General features: G+C 43.9%; 1 protein-coding gene across 3 annotated transcripts in view; it reads left to right on the top strand.

The window, feature by feature from the left end:
* LOC148031755 (uncharacterized) overlaps positions 1-26,233 on the top strand; it is a 75,662-nt gene extending 49,429 nt beyond the window's left edge. For all 3 annotated transcript variants that reach the window (XM_087685404.1, XM_087685403.1, XM_087685405.1), the window contains 2 exons: positions 25,563-25,626; positions 25,811-26,233. The gene's annotated coding sequence lies outside the window, so the exon portion shown is untranslated. The remainder of the gene's footprint in view (positions 1-25,562; positions 25,627-25,810) is intronic.
* Positions 26,234-27,530: the final 1,297 nt, after the last annotated feature.

Raw genomic sequence — 27,530 nt, 5'->3', positions numbered from 1 at the left:
AAGGTGGGCAACAGTCGCTGTCTCTCAATCGAGTGGATTGTGGAGCCAAAGTAATGGAAGGTATTGAATAGCTACCGTCTCTCAAAGGAGCGGATTGCCGAGGGGACAGTAGCCAACAATCATTGTCTCTTAGTGGAGCGGACCATAGAACCGTGGGTTATCGAGGTGGCATTCCTAAAATGCTAGAAGAAGTAGAAGTGACCTCCATAGTGCATTGCGGTGGTCGCAAGGAGGTTGAAGTGCCAAGTGATACTTGTTTGGCTTGAAAGGGCTTAGTGTGCATCGAATGTGTCTTATTGCCTTGAGCATAAAAATTTGAAAGCCGGTGTAGAATAACTTGTGTGGCCCAAAAGGAAGAGGTGGCACAACAAGTACTTGGGGGTAGACGCATATACTTCGAGGGTGTAGGGAACAAAAGTCCATGTTGGCAAGCATCGGTGGGAGGTCTAGTGATGCCAGAAGAGGAGCACCTAGTGGTTCATTTGCTTGTGGAGAAGCCATAGTAGTGGAGTGTCAACTTGTAAAAGGGAGGGTGGGAGGGAGAGGAAGAGAAGGGTATCTTTGTCTCTCGATGATGTAGCGAAAACGAAGGGGAAAATTAGGAGATGTTGCCGAACCCGCAACTTGTCTTTGCCTTCTTCGATGAATAGGATCTTTAGCTCTATGAGCTCCTACACTCTGATATCATGTCAAAAGAACAGGTATGCTTTGGTACCATGTTAGAATATGTGGCAATGCAGGAGACAATAGGGTTTGTGGGGAGAAACATGAAGTGTGTATGGCAAACACTAAGAGAGAAGAGAAACTCAAAAACACAAAAGAACAAGATGATGAAGCATTGAATCATGCTATGTGAAGAAAAGATGATATAGTGGAGTTGAAGCTCTAAAGATGATTACAGTGTCTTGTCTAAATTGGGTGATAGTACCTGTAGGGAATCTGCACAGTGAAGGGAGCGAAATGCAGTCCTCCAGGAAGTGGGCTATCAAAGTCATCATTGGAAGGTGAAGGATAGTTGTTGAGAGAGTGAACCGTAGTCCTTAGATGCTGTTAGGAAGGAAGAAGATGATCACAAGCTGTTGGGGGAGCAAAGCGGAGTCCTCGGACGCTAGGAGGTGGGCTAGGGTTGCAAATATAGATGCCAGAGGCCTGTATGAGCTGATGCTTGATGAGGTCAAGGTTGCTAGATGCAAGACCACTTATCAAACCAAAAACGCAGTTACTTAGGGCTGTAGAAACTGATGCTAGGTGCGGAGGTGATGGTAGGTAGGAAGATGCCGATGCTTAGTTGGTGAAGGTGAGGCTAGATGTGGAGGAGGTCTCTAAGCTAAAAAACGTAGGTGAAGGTAGAGCCTAAAGGAGAAGGGTGTTGATGCCAAGCAAAGGGATGGTGACGCTAGTTGGAAGATGCTTTAAATGCAAAGGATGATGGCGCTCAAAGTTGAGGGTGAAGATGATGATGGAGAAGAGCCACGATCCACGTGCCACGTGCCACGAACCGCAATGTCCTCTTGAAGGGGTGTGAGGGTAGCGGAAGGGTTGGAGAGAGGAAAGTGACCAAGAGATGGAATGAATTGAGTTGAGGGGTGGCCTATATATAGGCATCGGTTTGTCTAGGTTCGCCCCATTGATAACTCTAGGATGGTGTCCCAGAATTTGGGTGCCTAGCCCTTTTTGGGCATGTACGTGATGAAACCTTGACTGAAGCGACTAGATTGAGGGAGTGGTTTCTCACATATGTGAGTGTTGGGTAATTGATAGGATGCTTTGGGCTTCATTTCCTAAGGATCGACCTATGCGAGCTTGATGTATTGAGTCAGATATGGATCCCATCATAGTGGGATACTTGCCCTTCATGACTTTCATGAGTGATTTGACCCATTATGATGGGGTTTATCAAACGAAGCACAAATCAGAGGTGTTTGCTTGTTTTGAAAGCTTGGATGTGGCTGAAAATTGCAATTGTTGTAAGCTTGTTACATTGCACACTGATCGAGGGGAGAGTAAATGTCACATGAGTTCAATGCATTTATGGTTGAGTGGGGTGTTCTCCATCAATGTGTACCACCATACACACCTCAAAAGATGGTGTGGCTGAAGGAAAGATTGGTCTTTTATGGAGATGTCAAGATGTATGCCTGCCCCACTAAAGCATTGAATTGAGTTATTTTGAATGAGGCTTGGAATGGACAAAAGCTAGGGGTGTATTGAGCCACAAAAATTAAGGCATTCATTAACCTTACATTGTAATTTATTACTGCCCAATATTGATCCTTAAAAACAGACCTAAGTAGCTTTAGTTATGTTAAAAGGTTGTTTATCTGATAGTAGGACAAATCCCCAAAAATCTTGTATAAAAGGGTTGTTGTTGGTATCCTTCCCATCAGTCATTGATCACTCTCTCAAATCTTTCCCAATACTTTTATTTTCTTCATCACCCTTCACTTCCAGGTGCCCATGTGCTGAACACTGCAGTCGCCAGCCATTCTGGAGGTCATCACCAGCTGGAGAAGGTGCCTCCTGCTACTGTAGTCCAGTTGCCACTGGCCCTGCTATCATCATTGCCCAGCTGATCTGCTGCCTCCCAGCCCAATCTGGATTTACCCAGCCAATTATCTTCACCTGTTGGCTTCTGCCTCCACTGTCCTCTACACTAGCCCATGTTTCCATTCAGTAGTCTGTGTTTTCAGCATAGGGAGGTAGCTAATATTCATCATTGTTAACATCTTTATCATCTGCATCTGCTGATCATGGAGTTTGCAGTTTCGGACAGCAGAACTTGCATTTTGCTGTCCGAAGTCATTGAGGACATCCTGCTGATTTGAAGAACTGCATTTCACTCGCTTCATTGCTGCCCACATCTATCTGGTGTCTTCTTTGACAATCTCATGGCCAAAGGACTACCTTTTACTCCCTTCACAATGTACACTCATTCCTCTATGAGTGTTACTGCTCTTCATCTATGGGAAGTTGGGACAGTGCATTCATCTTGAGCCACTCCAATGTTACTTACTCCTTAGCCTCCTCAGCCCCTATCCTAGAGGCATGGAGGGTTGAGGGCATTATGTTATCATTAAATTTCATTTATCATCATTCACTCTTTGAGTTTCTAAGTTCATTCACTACCATTGTTTGTTGTCCATTCTATTGTCTCCATTGTAAACCTTATTGTTTCTTTATATAGTACTAGACTAGAGGTGGTCTTTGAGTTAAAGATCCTCATGCTCCATGAAGAGCATAGGTCCTTGGGAGTGACAAGACCATTGTTTAGTGTCGCCTCAAATTTCTTCACTCCATTTTGTTGTGACATTTGGAAGACAATTCTGTCTTCTACCCCCATCCCACTTGCCCGTTCAGGACTGCCACACTAGTGCTACGGCTTCAACACCTTGGGTTGCATCACGAGCCATTGGGTGCATCTATTGTGGCAAGACAAGTCACTCCACCTCAGCTTGTCGTTGTCGACCATTGCTTCCCACCCCACTAGAGTATATGTGCACCCTCGAGGCTCAAAGGAACCCCCGTTTTACCAACTTGTTTTGGGATAATGGATTGCTTTGCATTGGTTGTTAATTGCTGACCTCCTATGAGTTCGAGTATGAGTTCTTGCATCACGCAAGATTGCATGATTTAGTCCATAGGAAATCTTCCACACACTTATATTCAGAGAGGGGTCTGGTTGCCTTTTCTTCGCAAGGGAAAACTGGAGGTGGCTAGAATCCACAAAATGTGAAGGTAATTGAAAACAAAGGTGACACCCTGTATATGTAGGCATATTGTATAGAATATATACGCTTCACATTGCTACTCCATCTGCCCCCACAACTACTGGACATATGGCATGTAGCTGGCCTCAGTAGCCTATGCCTTTCAGTTGTCTTGAAGGATTAGTTGATTGGTTTGTTGGCTCTCCATCCATTGCACTCTTTGCATCCATTCCTAGGTTATCCTTTGCACCTTCATCCACGACCACTTCTCCACCTCATCAGGCGGCGTGCTGATGCACATACACGATGGTGGCTCCATCTTTAGTTTTCCCTTCTCAGTCTTCTACTACATTCACTCATCCATACACACACACTCATTGCATTGTTCTTTCATTTAGATTTCCTTTCCATTTTGTTTTGCTTTGGAGCATCTCATTACCAATCTCTGTTTTGAAGATTCTGATATCTCTTGTAGGGTTTTGTATTTTAGCGTAGGGCTAACATGTAGGTTTACACCAGTCTTTCTTGGGCTGGAAATAGTGCTGGAAACATGGGATGTGCCTTGTTCCTTTCATGGTTTCATCTTCCTAGGAGCTTTGCTTTTCTACTACCATGGAGGCTTTCCCTCCCGAGACGGATTGTGCAATGTCTCTCTTGATGCTATCATGGTGTTGTGTTCTACCTTGCTCTTCCAATCAGGGTGCTTCATCCTCATCTTCATTTTCATCTCTCCTCATGGTTCTCAGCACCACATGAAGGTTGACATTAGACTCTTTCTCCTTCGGTATCGATATCTAGGGTTGAGAGGTAGTACCTATCCTTTCATGGTATTCTATAGGTTTTGGCACTTGTCTTCCACATTAGCCTCCCTTCCATGTTGTATCTCTCCTTTGCATTGCATGATTTCATGATCTTTGTAAAGGGTGCTTGGACAAGTGAACAAATTTCCCACGAGGGATACTGTCCAAGTTGCACTTGTTGCGTGAGCGTTCTCAACATATAGCATATTATGCATCTCATTGTGGAGAGCACCCCTGAGCGGATCTTGAGTTGTCTCCATCAACGTTTCTTCCATCCCACCACCTTACTCCTCCATCATCCTTTTCCCTCATCATCGGCACCTTTGAGTGGTTGGGTTAGCTTGTTTGTTTTAAGTTGTGTTGAAATTGACTATCCCTTTTCATTCTTCCATATGGTCATAGTTACTTAATTCACTGCAAACCATCTCTAATCACACATTTTTTAAACTTAAAAAAAAAAAAACATTCATTGTGGTTCTATCCACCTTTGTTAGACTTGATAGGCCATTGGGTAGTCGACATGTACACTTTGTCCCATGCCTTGGCTTCTCTGGGTTGACCAGTTGGACTCCCTTGGTAAGTTAACCATTGCCTTTGTAGTCTTGGTTGGCCCCTACGTAGTCGACGGGCACCCTTTGTTTGATGTGTTGGATGCTTTGGTACGTGATGCCTTAGAGTAAACACAACACCAAACAAATTTTGGGTTGGTCTTCCTTTTTAGCCTTGTTTTGGGTGCGAGAGGGTGTATTGAGCAAAAAAGTGCATTATATGCTGAGTAGCCTCTTAAATATCCCCTAAAACATGCTTAATTAATGAAAAATCCTAAAAGAGGGAGTGGTTCGAGAGAGTTTCTGAAGGGTCCATCCACATCTATAAATAGACAAGCTGCCCACTATTCAGTCTCATCCCTTTTCTATAGGTTTCTCACTGAACCGTGCATACTTCAGTCATCAACCACCTACCAGCTACTATCCAACCATCATCGACTATAGCCCATCACCATCAAGCCCTAGGCGGCTTGTTTCTAACCATCACCCTTTGTTTGGATATCTCCATTTGCTACATCATCATAGCATCTAATCACCTTGCGTTTTCAGCATTTGGTGCTAGGCGATAGGCTGCTGCCATCTCTCCCATCAGGTGACTGCTGTAGTACTTCCGTTTTTGCTGTTCAAGTTGCCACCTACATTAGCAAGCACTCTCCAATTGTTGCCTTACAGTTGTTTGCCTATGATGATCAATCTTCAGCTTCCTTTGGTGCTACTTTGCTGTGTTTACTAGATTGCAGCCTCTGATTGCTATGTTTTGGTGACCAGCCTACTGCCCTTCATAATTCAGCACTCTCTTATCTTTGACTGGTGGTTACAACATTGAGGATCTGTCCTCAATAAATGTCACCTTTCGGCACTCTGCTGCTCTGCCCTTAAGCATTTTGTATAGTCTTACATTCATTTATTGCATTGATTCATTCACTTTAGAGTTCTCCTTCTCTCTTTGCTTGTGTTTGTGTTTTGGTGTTTTGACTTTTGTGTTTAGGGTTTGAGTTTTGGATGTCACTATCTGTGTCTTTATGTCTTTGTTGTGGTTGTACACTCTGTGTTTCCTCAGTGTAGACCCTAAAAGTTTCTTCATAGAGCCACATTGCCTCCATGTCAATTGAACAAAGGGCGTGGTACTCTACTTGTAGAAGAAAACAACCACAATAGGTTGCTTGTTATTGCTCCACAAGGTAGCTCCCAATCCTAGGGAGAAAGCAAAACGTATAGTGGATTGTCTCGAATCCACACCACCCACCCAATCAGAGTCACTCCATCCAGAAAGAGTGGTCCCCTGTCCATAAATGATTCCATAGGATCGAGTCCCTTGTAAATAGTGCAAAAGCAGTTTACGAGTGAGTGTGAGTAGGAGTTTTCGTGAAAGAAGACAGCAATGCCACCACAAAGGAAATATCTGGTTGAGTGTGAATAAGCTAGATCAATGAGTTAACAATGCACATGTATCGGGTAGCATTGGGAAGGGGATCACTTGCTGCCAATAATTTAGTCTCCACGTCCATGGGGAAAGAAATAGGCTAACACTCTGTCATACCAAACTCCTAAAGTACCTCGCAGATGTACATGTGTTGAGAAATGAAGATGTCTTGTGCCATTTGATAAATCTCCAAATCAAGAAAGAAGTGAAGGATCCCAAGATCTGTCATGTTGAACTCCTGTCGCAATATCTTCGGAGTTCGATGAACCTCTTGTGAGTCACTCCCTATGATAATAATGTCATCATCACACAAGATAACCAACACACACCTATCACCCTCAACCTTGTAATAAAGGTTGGGGTCATGATTTGAACGATGGAAGTCGCTCTGGAAGAAGAAGTGATCAATCCTCTAGCACTAAGCTTGAGGAGCTTGCTTTAGGCCATAAAGGGTCTTTCACAACCTTTAAACATGGTCCTTGCATAAGAAAACTAGAAGATTGTGAGACATAAACCTCCTGCTCCAAGAGGCCCTTTAGAAAGGCTGACTTCACGTCCATCTGATAAATCGGCCAATGGTGATGAGCCACTAGAGCCAAGATAGCTCAAATAGTGGATATCCAAGCTATAGGTACAAAGGACTCAAAGTAATCCAAGCTTGCTCATTGAGAAAATCCCTTGGTAACAAGCCTTGTGTTGTCCAAGGATCCATTTACAAGATACTTGGTCTTATAGACCCATTTGATCCCAATCACCTTCCATTTCTTTGGACAAGAAACTGGCTCCCAACCCTAGTTTTACTTGATCGAATTGAGCTCAGCCTACATAGCATTGTACCAAACCTCTTGTGCAAGAGCCTTGTCAACTATAGTAGGCTCATGGTCTTGAAGAATTTGACATAAGGATATAGTTCAAGTAGAGTGAACTATCCCACCAGGCCTAAATCGTGGATGATCTGCGTGGTCCAAGAGGTGTCTGAGGGAACTAAGTAATCCATGAATCTTGCATGAGACGTTGATACCACCTAGGGATGGTGATATGCGCATTTGCTGCGAAGGAGACTGAGAGGCCTCTAGCACTTGTAACGCACATGTCTGTGGAAGGGACTCCCCCTCACTAAGGAATGGTAAATCCTCCTCATCCAATGAAGAAGGATCCCCCTCTAATTGCTCAATCCCCTAGAAGAAACGTGAGGAGAGGGTGAAGGGGTAGAAACACTCGATGACAAGATAGTAGATGAAGAAGTCGTTAAGGGTCAAAGGGAAAAAGGAGAGGGAGAAGAAGAAGGAGAGGGAGGAGTCGTAGACGATGGAGGGGTGCTGAAGAATGGGGAAGGGTTGATGGCCTCAAGGGATGGGTGGGTCAATCGATGAGACAAAGAACCATCTGTAATAGAAGAACCATTAATCGATCTTTGGAGGCTGTAGCCTCATTGAAGATCACATCCCTGCTCACCTCAATCTTTTGAGTCTTTGGGTCATAGAGCTGAAATCCCTTTGTGGTTGTGCTATAGCCTAGGAAGATAAGCTTCTTCGACTTGGGGTCAAGTTTGCTGCCTCTTTTCTTCTTGTCCATATGGACATATGTCTTGTACCCAAAGATGTGAAAGTGGGTTATGGAAGGCTTCTTCCCAAAGGAAGCTCATAGGGAGTCATATCCTTCAATGCCGAAATAGGGGACCTATTGTGGATATGTACCGTGGTAGCCACGGCCTCACCTCAAAGGGAATATAGGCTTCTTCCCAAAGGAAGCCTCATAGGGAGTCATATCCTTCAATGCCAAAATAGGGGACCTATTGTGGATATGTACCGTAGTAGCCCACGGCCTCACCCCAAAGGGAATGGGAGAGACTCCTATGCTTCAACATTGATTGGGCCATTTTGAGCATGGTTCGATTGTCATGCTCCACCACACCATTCTTGGATTGGAACACTCCACTCGAATATCGTGATCCTTGCAAAACTAAGAAAACATGTTAGAAGAAAACTCGCCGCCATGGTCTCCTCATATACCGGGAACTTTGAAAGAAGTTTGTCTCCGCAAACACCTTCCACTTGTAGAAGTGGGAGTACACCTCACTCTTGTACTCCAAGAAATAGGGCTACACATAACTGTTTTAAGTCTTTAATGATCAGCATGAGATACTTGGCCTTCCCAAGGGAGGCTGTGCCCATAGTTCTGCAAAGGTGTATGCTGCTTGCCCCTCAAGCATGTGGGGCATAGATTGTGAATGGGAGGGAAATTTGGAAGTCCCTCCATCATCTTATTTCGAGAAGCTTGTCTAATAGCATCAAGGTTTAAACGCGCATAATGAGCATGCCAAAGCAGTCCAAGCTCGTGTGAAGACTACCTAGCAAGGGTTGTGAGCGTGCAAAGTCCACCTTCTTGTGTACTTGTTCAAAGAGCAGCATGCATCCTCCACGGTGACTGCATGCTGGGTGAAAATGACTCAGGTGCCGAGCTGTGTAAGACTGTAAGACCATAAACAGACAAGAGGCTAAGCCCAAATCATTTGGTACATAAATGACTTTAACTGAAGAAGTATGCTGATCAAGCAATAGGGAAATGGTCCCCACTTCTCGTATGGGGACAAAAGAGTTGTCACCAATGGTGATGGATCTCCCTTTGGATCTCATGTCCTAAAGCTAATCTTGGTGGTAAGTCATGTGGGAAGAGGCCCATTATCCACGAGCCAAGGCTTCTCCTCCTAAGAAGAAGAAGTAAGAGCTATATTCTCCACCTCGAACAAGTCTTTGAAGATGGATTTAGTGGTAGTGGGTATAACCTACAAATCCTTGGACCTCTCCTTGGGCTTCAAATGGGGGTACTTTTGCCAGTAGTTCTCCTTTGGATGAGTGCCCTTGCCACAATGGGGGCTTGGGCCTTCCCCTTCTTCCCGCTCTCCTGAACTTGCTGTAAAAGCCTTTATGGAGCTGTATCCACCGGCACCTATATCTCTAAGCCGCTCGTCATGCTCCTAGACGAGCAGGGCAAGGTCCTCCCAAAGAAGAGTATCTCGGGTCCTCGAAGTTAGAAGATTGTGTAGAATACATCGAACTTTGGAGAGGGAAGCGGAGTCAAAAGAATCATGGCCATGTCCTTGGAAGATATAGTCCGTTCGAGAGATGCAAGCTCATCTCTCACATTTCCAATTTGTTGATGTGGTCCTTCATGGAAGAAGAATCATTGACACTAAGCATCCAAAGACACTAGCTTCTACCACTCCTCTACAACAATCTTCAATCTTCGAATATGCACTAGGATAGAATTCCTTAAGCTCATAAAAAGAAAAGATCTAGCTTGAGAGTTGAGCCAATCCCATAGGGTAGCATGGTCCATTGTTGATTCCACTTTGGTATCCTCCATGGTACGGGGTATAGGATGGGAAACAAACTCCCAAAGGTCAAAGGTTTCGAGAATGCACGCCACCTTACATGATCACAATAAATAGTTAGAACCATCCAAGCAGTCCTCTTTGGGCAAAGAAGGAAGTACGGGCACTTCGCACTGATGGTCTGATAGGAGGCATCTTAAGACCAAGGTGATGAGTTTTTTGGGAAACATGGAGGGAGGGGGAGGAGAGGGCTGTTGTATAAATGGACTTGGTGATCTCAGTTCTTCTTGGTCTTCATGAGAATCATTGCGATATTCTCGCCGCCTTTTAGAGGAATGATGAGAATGCTCATCCTTTGAATCATCAAATCTTGCAAATTGATGATAAGACATCTTCTATGTTTTTTGTAGACAGCCCTTCGAACAGTAGAAATCTGCTATAGGATCTTGATGGAATTGGTGTAGATGGTCCACCTAGGGAGAAGAAGCAATTGCCTGCAGAAAACAGGCTGCATTTGCAGCAAAATGCAAACGTGGAAGGCTGTGTTTTAAGCCTGGAAGGGTTGCCTCAGCACCGGTCACACCTGTGTCCTCTTGTTTGGCGGATACCATGTGAGAGTGCGCAATGGAAGAAGAACACTAACACAGAGAGAAAGGAAGAAAGAGATAGGAGGAGAAGAAAGAAAGAGATCTGCACTGATTAAAAAGAATGCTGAAATCAACAGTGTGGACTGATCAGTCTCTACAGGCAGCCTGAGGTGTCAGTGAGGGCATCGGATTAGGTTAAGAATGATGATGGCAGCAGCACTAGAGACGGAGGAGAATGCAGGAGACAAAGTGTGTTCTTGATACCTGCAGAAGAGAATGATCAGCCAAGTGGAGAGGGGCAGCTATAAATAGCTGAAAAGCCCCAAATTTTGCAGGCCTGCATCTGGCCATAAATATGGCTGATCTGCCAATAAATGCCAACAGGCACCAGTAAATGCAGTCCGATTGCATAGAAATACTGTACAAATGTTGACGTGGCTGTACGGATGCTGATGTGTAATATAAATGCTGACATGGCAGTTTGTAGCATTCACCATGTGCCAAGGAACAATAGAGTGACTGTAAAACCTTAAGAAAACATGGGAAAAGCACACCAAACTGTCAAAGCTCCACTGTCTCCGTCAAGACTTTGACAGGAGGTCACAATGAGGAGGTGATAGACTGACAAACCCCAAAACAGGCAGGCTAACAAAAACTGCTGCAAATGCAAGCTTGATGATGATGCTAGGTGAGGAGGGCTGATGCCAAATGATGTAGGCTACAAAATGCTAGGTGGAGAACGATGCAGAAGCCAAAAAGTGTAATGTCCTCTTAGTGGGGTGTGAACCATGGTGGAGAGGATGGAGAAAGGAGAGAAGAATATGGAAGAGAGTGATAGAGTGTCTAAAGGAATGAATGCGTGGGATGATAGAATGAGGGAAGTTAGTGCCATATTTATAGGCTAAACAACAATCTGGGACAGTTTGGAGTAGTTGCCAGCAGCTGAGAGCTGTCGCCTACAGCAATGGACAGGCTGAAGATGATGTGGCTGTAGTTGATGATGGCTGGACAGCAGATGGAGGCGGGCTGTAGGTTGGAAACTGGGCGCCAACAGTAGCAGAGGGTGTGTGGGCTGGTGTAACTTGCAAACAAGGATGATTGCTGAATGGGAGCAGCCTGTCTATTTATAGATGTGGAAGGGCACCCCAAAAATTAGGGTTTCCACTAAACTTTCTTGAACTGCTCCCCGTTTTAGGATTTAGGGTTTCTACTGAACTCTCTCGAACCGCTTCCCGTTTTAGGGTTTTACTCTAAAAGAGCATTTTTAGTGTGTTTTGGGGCTGTTTAAGAGGCTAATCAGCAAGTAATGCATATTTTAGCTCAACAATCACTCCCACTGCAAAGGCAATGCCAGGACGTGTAGTAACCATAGCATCCATCAAACTGCCAACAGCTGAAGCATATGGTATCTTTGCCATTTCAGCCTTCTCATCATCAAATGTAGGGCTGTCCTTTGCACTGAGTTTCACATATGGAGGCAGAGGTCCCCCTCAAATACCGAAGTATTCTCTGGGTAGGCTACCAATGCACCGTCTGAGGTTCACTCATGAACCCCGCCAAGAGACCAATAGCAAAACAAAGATCAACATGAGTGTTGAGGAGCCAAGTCAATGATCCAATCAACTGACGATAGCGGGAAGCATTCGCCAAGGGAGAATTTGAATGTGAAGTGGCCTTTCAGTTCGAATCCATAGGAGTAGAAATGGTCCGACAATCCTCCATCGCAAAAGAAACCAAGAGCTCCTGTACATATCTCTGGTGAGAGATGAAAATCCCCCTCTGAGACTGATAAATCTCATGGCCCAAGAAGAAGTGGAGTAGACCCAAGTCCATCATCCCGAACGCCTGATGTAAAGCTGCCTTCGTCTCTTTGACCTTCTGTGCATGATCACGTGTGACAATCAAATCGTCAACATATAACACAAAAAGTACACAACTAGCCTCGAAAGTGTGTACATAAAGTTGCGGATCGGCCTGGGAGCGCCGATATCCCAACTGTGACTGAAGGAACGAGTCAATCTTCTCGTTCCATGCACACGGAGCCTGCTTGAGGCCATACAAGGCCGCCTTCAACCTGTAGACTTGCCCGTCTGAAGATCCAAAGCCAGGAGGCTGCTCTACATAGATCTTCTCCTTCAAATCACCATTGAGGAAGGCTGACTTCACATCCAACTGGTAGACAGGCCATCTCCTATGGCCAGCCAAGGCAAGAATAGCTCGAATAGTCGCCATACGAGCAGTGGGGGCAAAAGTGTCGTGACAATCAATCCTTGGGCGCTGTGCAAAACCTTTAGCAACAAGGTGAGCCTTGTGCTTGTCCAAAGAACCATCGCTAAGGTACTTGGTCTTGAAGACACATTTGACGCCAATCACCTTCTTATTCGAGGGGCGAGGCACGAGAGACCAAGTGCCATTCCTCTCAATAGCCTCCAACTCGGCTTCCATAGCTTTCTTCCATGGTGCGGACTGTAAAGCCTCCTTCATGGAGGTGGGCTCTCGATCTTGCATAACACGGGTCATCAAACAATAGTTAGAGCAAACAAGCTCCGTAGAATGTGCTTGGTGCCTCTGTGATCGCCGCGGACCATCCTGCGGTTCCCATTCCTCAGGGACCCCCTCGATCCCTGAATCTCAGAGTATGTCATGGGCCCAACGAGGAGGAGGTCGGACCTCTTCTTGTCTCTCTCCATCAGCTGAAGACTCTGGGATATCCACCAGTGGTAACTCCTCGGGGGTAACCGGTGGAACAGTAGACTCTGTTTCGGAAACAGAATCGGAATCAAAAGACGCTGGCTCCAAAGTAACTGTCTCGGGAGCCCAACTCTCCCCTGGATCTCCAAGAACGAGATGCTCCTCACCCGTTGCTATGGCCGGAACCTCCATGAACCGCACATCTCGAGTGGTGTACACATCCCGCTTGACGGGATCATACAAACGATAGCCTTGGGACTGAGAGCTGTAGCCAACAAACACTTGTCTATGGGAAGCCGCTTCAAATTTATCACGATGAGTCTTGGGAATGTGAACATAGGCATCACACCCAAAAACCCTAAAATAAGAAACATCAGGCTTAGTCCCAAAGTAAGCCTCAAAAGGTGTCATCCCATCAACGGCCGAAGTGAGGGATCGGTTGAGGATATGGACTGCAGTAGCCACAGTCTCGGCCCACAGAAACTGAGGTGTCTGTCGGTGCTCCATCGTGGTGCGCACCATCTCGATCACACTTCGGTTCTTCCGTTTAAGAATGCCATTTTCTTGAGGAGTGTTGGTGTTACCAAACTCCTGGTGAATACCTTTATCTACACAAAAACGAGCAAACTCATTAGAAACAAATTCACCACCCTTGTCGGATTGCAAGGTCTTCAATCGCCGGCCTGATCGGTTCTCCTCAAAGAGAAGCCAATCCTTGAAGTGGGAGAAAGCTTCCGACTTCAATGCCAAGAAATAGGCCCAAGTCATCCTGTTATAGTCATCTACGATCAACATGAAGTACGAGGTCCCTTTCAAGGACTCGTTCCACATAGGGCCACAAAGATCCGTAGATACAAGCTCCATCGGGAAAGTAGACTGCCGCGAAGCTTTGTTGGGAATCGCATCCGTATGCTGTTTCCCACGAATGCAGGAGATGCATGGCTGCTGGCTCACCACTATGTCCGGCAACCCTCGAACAAGCTGTCCATGTGACGCCCTTCGAAGATAATCATAGTTGAGGTGACCAAACTGAGCATGCCATAGCTCTAACTGTGTCTGAGAGGTAAGAAGAAGAGTAGGGAGAGCGGTAGTAGACGTCAATTTGTAGATGCCATTCTCCTTATATCCTGATGAGAGAACCTTCCTTGACCCACGATCAAGGACTCGCACCAAATCACTGTCAAACTCCACCAAAAGTCCAAGTGAACAAATCTTATGAACCGAAAGTAGATGATACCCTAAACTTGGCACATCCAAGACCTCTGAGGTATGAGTACCACCATGTCCATCGGGAATAAGCTGCATCTCACCCCATCCTGCAATAGACACCGAAGAGCTATCTCCGATGAGAATCTGCCCATGCGAAGGTCGCAACTGGGCAACACCAACTGATGAAGGAGTCATGTGCCGGGAGGCACCACTGTCAATGATCCACTCTCGAGCCTGAGGAGCTGTCATCGCAGCATCAGAAGCCTTCGGTGTAGAGTCCTCAATGATTGCTAGATGAAGAAACGCAGTTGATGAGGGTGCATCCACTGCTCCAGAATCCTTCGTATCCTTCTTGTTGGTGTCCTTCTTGTCTTTGTCGGGGCAATCCTTCTTCCAATGGCCGGTCTTACCACAAATATGGCATGTGGATTCTTTTTACCTTCAGTTGTTCCTCTTGGTTCAAGACTATAGGAACCAACTCTTCCCATTGAAAAGTAGACTCACGCCCCGAAGCAATAAGGGCAGAGTAAAAAGCACCGAATCGTGGCGGCAATTGGGACAGTAGTGTGATCACCATGTCTTCGGAGAAAATCGGCTTCCCCACATTCTGAACCTGCATCTGAAGTTGTCTAAGCTTGTTGATGTGCTCCCGCAACGAAGAAGACTTGTTCACGGACAAGGTCCGCATCTGCACCTCCAAAGAAACCCGCTTCATAAGGGTCATCCGGTTATACATCTGGTCAAGCTCCAGCCATATCTCCCGAGCCACTGTCAAGTGCTCGATATGGGCGATGACGGCTGTAGTACAAGACAGAAAAAGAAAAGAACGAATCCGGGCATTCAGTTTATCCTAGTGAAACTGAGCCTTGGCCAACTCCGCAGGAGCATCAGAAGAGAGTTTGGACTCATCTCTCACCGAGGGCCGGTCGATCTCCTCCTGTACAAGCTCCGCCAAATCGTAAGACTCAAGGGTGGCCAACATCATTACGCGCCAGATGCGGTAATTGTCGCTATCGAGCTTTTGATCTGCGGGAAGAGCCGGTAAGACAGGCACCTTCCGATCCATGATCGTCTGGAACTCCAAGTCAATCTCTGTAGACATCTTCACCTGTAATGCCTTCACAAACGCAAAGCAGTCCCCTCTGACTGTGAAAACGCATCCTGCTAGGGCTCTTTCTTTCGTGTACCGAGCCTTCTTCACCCGCCGGAGGCGATGAAAAAGTAAAACCTACACTTGAAAGCTGAAAACCCAGCCTTCCTCCTCTTCAAACAGCAGTAAACAGCAGCAAATCCACCAACTGAACTCCTTTCCCGCGCGCCCACGCTCGTTTCAGCCTTGTTCCGATGCGCAGCCCTCCCGCTCGCCCTCGAATGTTGGAAACGCAGCCTTGTGTCGCGATAGAATCTCCTCTTCAGGAAGGTTCTTCACTCAGTCAGCCCTTCTTCATTGCTCTGATACCATGTCAGAGTGCAGCGATGCGGAAGCGTGGGACCAAGACTGAGAGAGAGAGTGAACGCAGAGAGAAGAGAGAGAGAAAGAGACAATGGAAGATGAAGATCTGCTATATAAAGTGTGCTGTATACAAAGATATGCAGATATGTACACGAGCGCAGTAAAGCAAGAATGTAGCCTTAAATTCTTCATCAATCAAGAACTTCAAGGCAACCAGCTGGCTGAAAATAGAGTTAAACTCACTCAAGTGAGTAGACATTGATGTACCCTCTTTCATACGTAAATCCATAAGCTTTTTCAGCCAATAGACTTTGCTTGCAACACTTTTCTGTGCATACAATTTTTCTAGTCGAGTCCATATAGCATATGCAGAATCCAAACCTTCAATGTTAAACAGCAAGGCATTAGAAATTGATAGCTCGATGGTTGAGCGTGCAAGCTCATTTAACTCATCCCAATCTTCGTGTTCCATATCTGCGGGCTTTGCCCCTTTGGTTTTAATCGGCTTTGCCTGCTTCTTTTGCAACAGGATATTGTAGCACTGTTTTACCCAAATTGCAAAGTTATGTGCTCCTTCAAGCTTCTTTATGTGCATGAGATTACTGCTGTCACTGCTACCAGCCATGATTTTCAGCCCAAATGTGACAAAAAAATTCAGCAAAATGTAGGTCCAAACTCTCACCCTAGTGTCCAAGGTACAAACAAGTACCAACCAGCAATAATGACTACGTAGAAGTAGAGATTTCGGATCTGTAAATAAATTTTCAGAAGCACCAAACCATGTGCTACAGCATTCCACAACTGATTACAATTGTTCCAAGGGCATATACATCATATTACATGAGAAATCCCAAATTTTAGCTGCAATTTCTGTTGTACATGTACCCATGAGTATAAAATTTGACATGCACGGTCAAAAGCCCCAAAATTTTGTGCTCAAAGCATCAACCACACATCCGCATTTTCTCTGTCATGCATAGAATAGGCAAATCCTTCCAAAATAGAGCAATTTCAGCAAAACCCCCAAAATTTCCTAGTGTTGGATGTCCAAAATTACATGGAATTGAACTTGTATGTACATAAAATGACCAAATGGTGCACAAATTTTGCCCAAACTGCAAAAGCCCCAAATTGCATGGGGTCCAATGTGCATCAATGTTGAGAAATTGGGTAAATTTCAGCCCAATTTGTGCATGTACATGAAAAGCCCTAAATGTCGGGCACAAAATATCATAAATTCCTGCAATTCACTGTTGTATCTTGCTCGCACCAAATCTAGATAAATCCCCAAATTTTCCAAGTCGTGTGTGCACTAATTTCAGTGAAATTGAAAGAATTTCACTAAAATGTGAAAAACCCCAAAGTTCTCGGGCAAATGTGCACCGACTTTGCAATTTGTGAGTTAGATTGTGGAGTTCTGCGTCCAGTTCTGCGTTAAGATCCCCAAATTGAGGAAAAGTCCCAAATTTCTAGGCATGATTCTACCCAAAATCTTGACTGTGCCTACACGTACAAACGCGCGTCAGTGACAAAGGACTTGTTTGCAAGAAACCTTTGAAAAAATTAAAATTTTGCAAATGAAAAATGATGGATCTATTCCCGTTGACTAGCCGCAGTCGTCGTGACCTGTTGTTTGTAGTCGCGTTCTAGAAAAAGTGCCGCCTGATGCCATGCCTACAGCTCCCACCAGTTGCTTGCAGTCATGTTTGTCGTCAGCACTGCAGTCGTTGTGTACAATTGGTTGCCTGTTGTTCGTTAGCTGGAGCCTGGACCTGTCGCACACTCTCCATAAGCCACCTTCTGCAGCTCACGACCTGTCGTTTGTCTATAGAGATGACGTTTTTGTCCTGTGCCTGCACCTTAAAACTATCACCTGACAGAGACGTGACTTGTTGACTTGCACGAACTCTGAAAAGTACAAAAGGTCTCAACCACAGCTCTGATATGAGTTTGTAGTGATGGGGAGGCACGAAGATTGAGACAGTCGTTGTTCCTTAGGTGCGGAGAGACAGAGAGAGTGAGAGAGAGCAGAGTAGAGAGTGTGCTTGATTTGTGGGTACAATGACGAGTGTACCACTTTAGGTTTTTTAGATAGATATATATATGTAAGTACAAGTGCTAAGGGTGTGTTCACACTCGAGCACATTTAAAGGCACGAGGGCCTTTATTCCCAACATCATCATCATTTGAGTGTTCATCAAGAGAGTCTGAAGGTGACCCCTTGTCATCGGATGATGAGAGTCTCGTACTCATCTCACTGATGAGGTTACCAACATCATCAAATGATGGCTCCCGAGGCAATGGTTGTGTAGCTATAGGCAAGGGGGGGGTGTCATCATTAGGCATGGGATGAGAGCTACTAGAGCGCCCTCTCACATGTTTGCAAACCACTCGAACCACCCCTCATCAATCTCGGAGATTGCCGAATGACTATGCGCTTGCTAGCAATTGCTGCAACTCAAATTGCTTGAACTAGTCGAACTCCTTGCCCATGAGCATGTTGACTGCGAGTGTCTACTACTGTGAGCTCTCTATAGAGCTCCGCAAAGATCTGCTCCTCCTCCGCATCAACCTCTTGGTGTACATTGGGAAGAGGGTCACTCGTCAACTTGAATGTATTAACATTCGCCTACACAATGCACATAAGATTATAAATATTAAATCGTCAAGTATAAAATCGAAAACAACAAATTCAAACTTGACGTAAGTCTTAACCAAAACGATAAGTGTTTACTTACTTTGGACTACCCATGGTCATTATGGCCTTCATCATGCGCAAGTTAGTGCGGCAATAGACTAGCCGCTCTAACTATCGTGTGCTACGCCGATTGCGAATCTTCATGTGAATGAGAGAATAGGCACTCCAATTTCTCTCACATGTACTTGAAGAGCAATCCTAAGCAAGGACTCTCATGGCCAAGGGTTGAAGAGTTTGTAGCACATATTCAAAATTTTGCCACCAAAAGAGAGGCTTCACAAGCGACTCTCTTTTCCAACAAGTGGGATAAGCAAAATCCACATGCCCTTTTTGATCTGCATAGCATCCAAGCTCTTCTAGAATCGTGTTGCGATCATCCACGGGGACGGCATGAGTGATATATACAAGTTGGTCAGAATGCAACTCTCTATCATCCATGATTGTTGGAGACTTGTAGGCTTCCTACAAATCCATGGATAGGCTTATATATCTATGCCCATCTCTTCTCTGCTATGTTCATGATGTGTGCATGCTGTGACTTCATGATCACCATACAAGCCCGTGCCTGCACCAATGCTACTCTAAAGAAGTGAACGAGAAGGCCCATGGTGGATCCCTCACAATCACTCGTACATAACATCCTATAAAAGGGAGTCACGACAATCATAATCCCACGAACTCTCTACGAGAATTGCTCATCGAGGCATAAGCGCTGCATGGCTTCGCCTCCTCTATCTCATGCTCTTTCCACTCATTGCATAGAGTGGACACCACCATTGGCATAGGACGGACTGCACCTCATAAAGGTGGTCCAATAGCAACCACATATAAGCAAAGCGAGTTGAAGAGGGCTTCTTTAACTCTAGCATTATGCACCACTCTTTACCCATTTCAGCTTCCTGATGTCCTCCATGAGCAAGTCCAAACAATGACTTGCACATGGAGTCCACACTATTGAAGGAAAATCGGCCTCAAGCAAACAACCCATGTGTTGACAATTGGATGCATTGTCAATAACAACTTGCACCACATATTGAAGGAAAATCGGCCTCAAGCAAACAGCCCATGTGTTGACAATTGGATGCATTGTCAATAACAACTTGCACCACATTGGACGGGCCCACCTACAACCACATTGTACATAGCACAAATTCAAAATTATGATAAGAAAAGCTTCAGGGGGACATGAATTCAACATTATAATAATGAAAACAACTTTGAAGACAATGTATACCTCAATGATAGCTTGCTAAATGTGGCGGTTGTTTTGCTTCGCTTCTTGCCGGTGTCTACAGCCCGCGAAAAATTATGTGCTGAGTGGACATGAAACGAGTATGCTGAGGATGCCCCGTTTCCTATGGTCTCTCCATCTGTTGGTGAGAATGGAGCAACCATATTTTGTCCATGTAGCTCGAATAGGATCAACGGCTTTATCAATCCTCTCCTTCTCTTCATCAATATTCTTTGTCCTTATGCCATTGTATGTAGCACTACTCCATCCTTCACATGGACCCACATTGGCGATGGTTCTCGCCATCTTTCTCCATTGCTTGTGCTTTAGGACATTGAATGCAAGATTGCACTCAATCACCGTGTGTGCAATATCAATGTTTGCTTGTCGTTGCCTTTTTGTTAGAAAGGCAACCAATCCAAGCATATGATTGGGAGCTTGAGAGAGAGAGGATTGCCTTGGTGGTGCCGCATGAGCCTTAAACCTTTACCTTTTGCCAATGTCGGAGTCGGAAGCGAATGCGGAGTTGGCACCACCAATGGTGGAGGCCTCATGCACATCAGTTGAAGATATGCCTACATTTGAGGCTTTCTCATGAGCAAACATATATGTGGGTGCCGTCGTCAATGCGCCACTTCCTCCTCTAGTGGATTCCTCTCTCATCTTGGTGAGAATCTCCTCTTTGCAATATGTTGAGGGATTGCCTTGCATGTAGCAACTTGCCCCCTCGTCTTGGAAAGATCTTGAAGAAGCCGGGTCGCACCACTTGTGTAGCGCTTCTTGCAATACAGTTAACTATGCCATTCTTAAACCATGTTCCAATGAAGCGTTGTGCAGAGAATGTGAAGAGTGAAGTGTTGAATGAGCATGGTTGCAGAGAGTTTGTTGCTAGTCATTTAGCTAATTGTGAAAAGATTTTGGTTTGCTTAGAGGAAGTGCATTTGACTCTTTTGGGCCAAAAGTTTTTGTTTGGAGTTAAAGAGGTATTGGTTGTGGGTCATATGTGTGGGTCCTATGGTAGGAAGCCTTTACCAATGAAGGTAGATGGGATTGATAGGATGCAAGATACTTGTTTCAACATTTTAGAGGTTAGATGGTTTTTAAGGGCACGTGCCTTTTACCTCTTTGTATTAGTTATGTCTGAAGGGACAAAATTTCCAATGGGATAGAAAGCATACCAAAGCCTTGAGGAAACTAAAGAAATTGCTAAAATCTGCACCAACATCAAGGAAGATTGATTATTCAAGGGAAAGCCTATTATCATTATAGTGGACACTAGCCTGATCGGTACTGGATGGGAGATTGGGCAAGATAATGAGGAAGGAAATAGATACGCAATCGGATTTGGAGTAAAAATGTAAAATGAAAGGCAAAGGAGGTATCGATAAGTAAAGGGGGAGTTACGGGGCGTCGTGACAGACCTTAAATGTGACAAAGAGTACTTTATAGGTGCTAATGTGGTTGTTGAAACATATTGTTTGACATTATTGGGGATGATTGCTGGTTGTGCTACTTCGGATATTGCCATGCTAAGGTGGATTACATGTATAAAGTCACTAAATTCTGAATTGCAGCATATTGCAAGGAGAAATAATCTGGTTGCAGACTTGTTGTCTAGAGCACACTTTGAGGATGGAGATGGGATGATGGATGATGAAAAAGAGGGTGAATTTACTGCTAAAAATACATATACTTTTGTTAGGGCTAAATTGTCAGCTGTTGTAATTGCAAGTGCATCACTCATTAATGTAGGGACAGCATTAAATACAGTAAGTACAATAGATAAAGTGACAAGGACAACTGCTGAAACTTTGAATATAGTAGTAAATAAAGTGTGTAGTGATGGATAAAACTTGGACAGTACAGAAAAAGCACTTCAGGTATTATGTTTCAGCTTTAAAGGTATTCTTGGAAGACTTGTATGTAAGGGAATGGTTGAAAATGGGGCAATATCTTAGCACATTGTCCAAGAGAGATGAATGGTTTGAAGAGGAATACAAAAAAAATTAGAAGAAAGGTATATGGATTTCTTTTTGAAAGATGGGTATCTTTGAAAACATGCAAAGAAGAAGAAAGGTACTCCACTGCAAGTCATAAGTGATAGAGCTGCACAATTGTAGGTAATGAGGGGATTTCATGAGAGTTTGTTGGCTTACCCTAGGGGTTTTTGTGGTGTATTTGAGAAGATTAAGGAAAGGTATTGATGGTAGGGAATGTATAAGAATGTTTGACATTTTCTGGAATCATGCAGTACTTGTCAAATATATTCAATAGTGAAACATAGAGACAGGTTGCAACCAACCTATCCTTAGTCTCTTCATTACAAATGGGTGGTAGATTTGGTCACCATGCCTATAGGGCTTTTGGAGATGAGATACCTCGTGCTTGCATGTGAGGATTTGACTAATCAGGTGGAAGGAAGAGCTCTATGCAGTAAGACAATGCAAGCAATATGCAAATTTCTCTTGGAAGAGGTCTTCTACTGCTATGGTTGTGCATGCAAGATTACATTTGGAGAGGGGAACTAAAAGCAGATGAGGAGGCTCGTGTGTTCTTCTCTCAATTGGGAATTAACCTTGCATTAACTTCAGCATATAATCTAGAGGATAATGGTAAGAGTGAGAGGGGCCATTTGTCTATCATGGAGGCATTGGTAAACTTAATGTAAAGGCAGAGTAAAACAGTGGCCACTATTATTACCATAAGCATTATGGGCTAATTAGATGATACACAGTGCAGTGACTTGGTGTATGCCTATTGAATTAATGTATGGATAAAAAATTATTATGCCTATTGAGAAGGTAGTCGCTACATGGAGTGTGTTACCTTGGAAAGAAGGGTTGAGTAGAGAAGAACTGCTTGCTGTATGCATTCGACAGTTAGAGAAGAGATCAGAAGACATTGAGACAAATAGTTTCAAAATTGAGGGCAGCAAGGCTTCATAATAAGAAAAGATTTGACAAGAAGCACAGACTCATGTCAGGGCTGGTAGAGGAAGGAGATAGGGTGCTAGTTTATGACAACAGTTTAGATAACCAACATAGCACTATTCGAAAGCTCTCAAAACGATGGTTTGGTCCGTATGTGGTGAGACATGTGCATGATAATGCTACCTATTCTCTTGGTGAGTTTGATGGGATAACATTGAGGATTCCTATTGTGGGGAAGCGGATCAAAATCTTTAAAAGATGTAAGTTTGATATATATGAAGTAGAGGAGCTGGATACATGTACTTCCCAAGACAATGTTGAGGAGGATGATATTGGAGTGGATGGAGAAGGCAGTGAACTTGTAGAAGAATAATAGTCTTGGCATATGCCAGAGGACGTGCAAATTTGGAGGGGGTGGATATCATATGATTTTATGTCCATATTATGAAGGTGGATGAGAACCAATAACTTCATGCATTCAGAGGTTTGTGCATAGGACATGACAATATAGGTTATATGAGAGTTGGAGACACTGTATGGTCTTGATTCATTGAATTAGTTACAAGACATAAAGTTGGACTCCACAGGAGAAGAGGAAGTCAAATAAATCATTGACCAAGATTTCATATGCATGTGACCTTATGCAGGTACTAAATTGGAACTTAGGAGACTATTGTGGACAAGGGAAAGTGGAGAAAAGTGGGCAGCAAGCAGGCAACCTGTCTTGGAAGGTCTTGCATAAAAATTGGAGAGAGAGAGAGGGCAAGAGGGCATGCAAACTGAAGGTTTTGGTAAAGAGGAACATGGTTGAATACTCTTTGACCTTCCAGGTATTGATTCGGGCAGCAAAATAGTGATTTGGTGACTGAGATGAATTGTATGGAATAGGGAAAAACAGAGTATTCAGGCTGAATAGTGCTGTCTTGAATTTTCAGCATGAATCGTTGATCACCGGGTTTAAGAATTGATGCATATGGTTGTCTACAGTAAGCGTATGCTTGGATTATACAAAGAACCCTCAATAGGGTGATTTTGGGGCAACATAAATGTGTTTTTTTATTGCTGTATATAACAGTACAACAGGGTTGAATTCATATAATTAAGCCCATACAGGGATTTCATAGGATTAGGGGCTTCCCGTCGCTTGGTAACATGCTTGGTTGATCGTAGCTACTATATGCTACATATTTTCTTGGATTAGAGATGAGTTTTGAAGCTTTTGTGGTTGCATAAAGCCTATGTAGAGCAAGGTTTTGTCCTACAGCAGGGTTATCCTTGAGTTCTCATCTCAAAACTTTTGGGTAATCGTCCCATCAAGGGTATTATGATGCTCATACAGTGAGTGTGTGTATTGGACTTATTTTGTTGTGCATATGAATCAAAGGCTTTGGGACAGCTTCAACAAGTCCGTCTCTATTCTTAAAGTGAATCAATCTTTGCTTTTCTTTTTCTTGCTTGACCCTACTCTCTCCATCCTTCTCTCTTAAACCGCCGCGGTTAAAGGCCTTCGACTTATTACCCCCCGACAATGTATCTTGTCAAGCATGGGGATGGGGAAAGTGCTTTCTCTCTTGAGGCCCAAGACCACATGCACCATTTGTATAGAAACGATTCAACTGCAAGATTGCCACATTTGTGTTATGGCTTGAACCCCTTTGGTTGTGTCCCGAACCATTGGATGCACCTCTTAAGAAGGCACACTACCACAGCATTCCACTCATTTGTGCAGATGGTGAAAGTTGAAGATCTTAAACCTTATTGGTAGCGTGGTTCTAGACCTGTGTACGCCACCTTTACCTTCACTGGGAAGTAGATCTGAGTTATGAAGTCTTGTTTATCATCTTCTTGGCTGATTTTGCTTCATTTTGTACATACATACCTCTTTTTTAATATTCATAGGCATGTTTTTTTAAATATGTTTGTAATTTTAGCCCAAATCTTTGGTAAATATAATTGATATTTTTTTGTTATACTCCCAAGGCCAAATGTTAGCCAAAGGTGAATAAATATCACGATCTTAGCTCATTATGAGATTCCTCTTTGTGCAAATGGCTTGTCGGGCATGGAGGTAACAATGTTAACCCTCACCTAACTGAAGATAAGTGCAATACCATTAATATGCAATAGAATTGGGATCAATGCTCGATATAGTAGAGATCTTGGTCTCCCAGGACCCATCTGGTTGATAAAGTGATTTGATGATGTAGTCCAAGGAGTTGGATGAGAAGGGCAGCATTACTTCAAACCAATTGTGCTTTGGATTATTGAGACATCCTTGGGGCCTATTATCACAACATCCCTATACCCTGATTCAATGCACCAGCTTGGCCTGTATGACTATGTTAAAGGCCTCGGGAGAATTCCCATCAAGTAACAACATATCTTTATTTGCATACCAAAAATCCTCAATGGTTGTCTTTGTTAACAATGCCATAAAATGCATTTTATGTAAGGAACTTAAAGCATGTAAAGGAATTGGCTACTCTTAAACTACTAATATGTGTTTGCAAGACCAGCATATACCCATAAGCTAGCTTTGTATGATTTTCTTTAAATATATTTCTGTATATCCAATACTCTTAAAAGTCACTTTTAAAGAGTGAGCGTGTGTGTGGTTTTCAAAGGGAAAAGGAAATGAAACTGATGTATTGGGACTCTGAAGATTTTATAGATATTTTGGTAATCATCGTAGGAGAGATGGCCAAAACAGAGCCAACTTCTAGCCTGGAAGCATGAATCTTTGGGAAATTATACCTTCTTCAAGATAATTTATTTGTGACACGATTCTTTCTGCTTCCATCTGAAAGGGTAGCCACTCGATTACAGGAAAAAAAAAGAGATTGATTTTTATATCTTTGCAGTAATTAATAAGATTACCCTTTATGAGAGAGAGAGAGAGAGAGAGAGAGAGAGAGAGAGAGAGGGGAGATTTTGATTTTTAATCTTTGCAGGGACATACGTGCTAATGCCATCTCGCTGTGCCTGTCTTAAGCAAAATTTTGAGCTCACATCGAGGTAAAAGAAAAAATTATCTTGTGTCATTCGAAAACGTCTGAATTTGCACCACAATCGACATTTTCAATGGAGCCTGCAACCTCAATAGCCTGTTTGTATCAGTTGTTTATAAAAGTAGCATGTTTAATAGAGTTATATTCACATGTACAATCTATATACCCTGGAAAATGTTGTTGCATTGCAGCTATAAAAGAAGTGACAGAAGGCATTTGAAGGAAACTCCACTCCAGCAAGCAGCTGCTCAATGCTTTCCCGTAGCATTCGTGTATTATTACAATTTTGGCATACGCACATGAGGTGCTGTACAGCAGTCACGATCTAGGATTAGGTGGACATCTTGGTGCTTGCTTGTGTAATAGTGGGTGGCTTGTTGCTGTGCCCCAATGATAAGAGCAGAGGGCAGCATCATTAGGTTGGAGGTTTATTACTCCCTCCTTTTGTATATATTCAATCATGCTAAGAGGCATCGTGTTCTGCTAACATAACAAACGGTGCATCGTGTTACCTTCTCATTGTGATCCATCATCCTCGATGTAAGTAGCCAAACAGTGGGAGAAGCAAAAGCGTAGCAGTTCCATTGGTAAACGTATCGAAAGGTACCTTTATTGAGATCGATTAGGAGACACAGCAGAGAGCACCGACTTCCCCAGAACCTGTTTTAAGGAGGTCGAATGCAATGTAGGGCATTATTATGGGCGTGTCAGCGGACGGACTGTGACTAGAGTATTTTGACTTCACTTTTTTGAGTTCGAGAGGCATCTCCTCTGCGGTCAGTGGTATGGTTGTCGTCTATCGACCGGCTTCTCACCGCGCATTTCACAACTGCACCTCCAACGACTTGAACGTCACACCAAGGAATGGTCGAGAGCTGGCTTCGTTCATGTTTCCACGAGCTTGTTTTGAGGGGTTCTGCTCAACACACACACAGGTTATGGGATGCTGCGCCGGGACCTGCCTGGGCCCTGTCATCGTGTTTGCCAACACACCGTGGGAATGGTCCTTGGTAGTGGTGGTCAAACTTGACGTCTGTCTGCTTTACAAGGCCATTCTTTGGACGTGCGCGTGCATACATAGAGGTGTGTTCGGAGTGTCTCAAGCTACCCTCGTCTTTGTGGAAACTAAGGTTGGTTACACACCACATGGCAGACAGCCACCAAGTATTAACCGATCAAAATACTTGTTTAGAGGTTGGGTGTACTCAACTTGTTACACACCGAAGAGGACACGACATGTTTACTTGCTAAACAGATGAACTCCTCGCTCACTTTTGCACAGGGTGTCTCTCATAACCGGTTTGTAAAGTGATAGGGTGTATTTTTTGCATTTGTAGACTATCAAAAGAATAATAAATATTCACTTTTTTGCAAAACGCGTCCTTTTTTGTGTAGAGGCTTTGTGCCCATGTCCATACCTAGTTTCAAAAATTACATATCCACACTCTGGGCAAGGTTGGTGGGCATCTATAATTTGGTGTGTAACCAGTATACAGGTGCTAGATAGATTTGGCTATGGGTCAAGGATAATGGATGTTTCCCAAGAGTTTTGCCATGTGGCAAAATCTTGTAATCATTTTTACCTTAATAGAAAGGGGTTGCTTATCATGCAACAAGGCGGACTCATTCTTGCCCCAACTTGTATTCACCATTTGGTGGAGATGGCGAGCAAACACTTGCATGCAATTTCTCGATCTTCACTTTCATGCCTCCTCTTTCCTTGCTAAGCTATGGTGTTTTCGTTAGAGCCAGACTAGGTTTCTCTCTCCTTTATCTTTTTCTTGTAGAAAAGCATCTTGGTTTGTTAGATAGGCGCCATGAAGGCCACCAAAGCAGGGGCAATCACAAGAAGAGACGACACTCACTACACTTGCATGGAATTTCTTCCCCATTGAGAGCAGATTGGGCATA

This window comes from Lygodium microphyllum, chromosome 9 (genome assembly GCF_053477565.2).
Source record: "Lygodium microphyllum isolate KBCC chromosome 9, Lygodium_microphyllum_v1.1.10, whole genome shotgun sequence".
In the NCBI taxonomy this organism is placed as follows: Eukaryota; Viridiplantae; Streptophyta; class Polypodiopsida; order Schizaeales; family Lygodiaceae; genus Lygodium; species Lygodium microphyllum.
The sequence above is the reverse complement of the archived record's forward strand: the minus strand, read 5'-3'. Positions and strand labels throughout refer to the sequence as shown.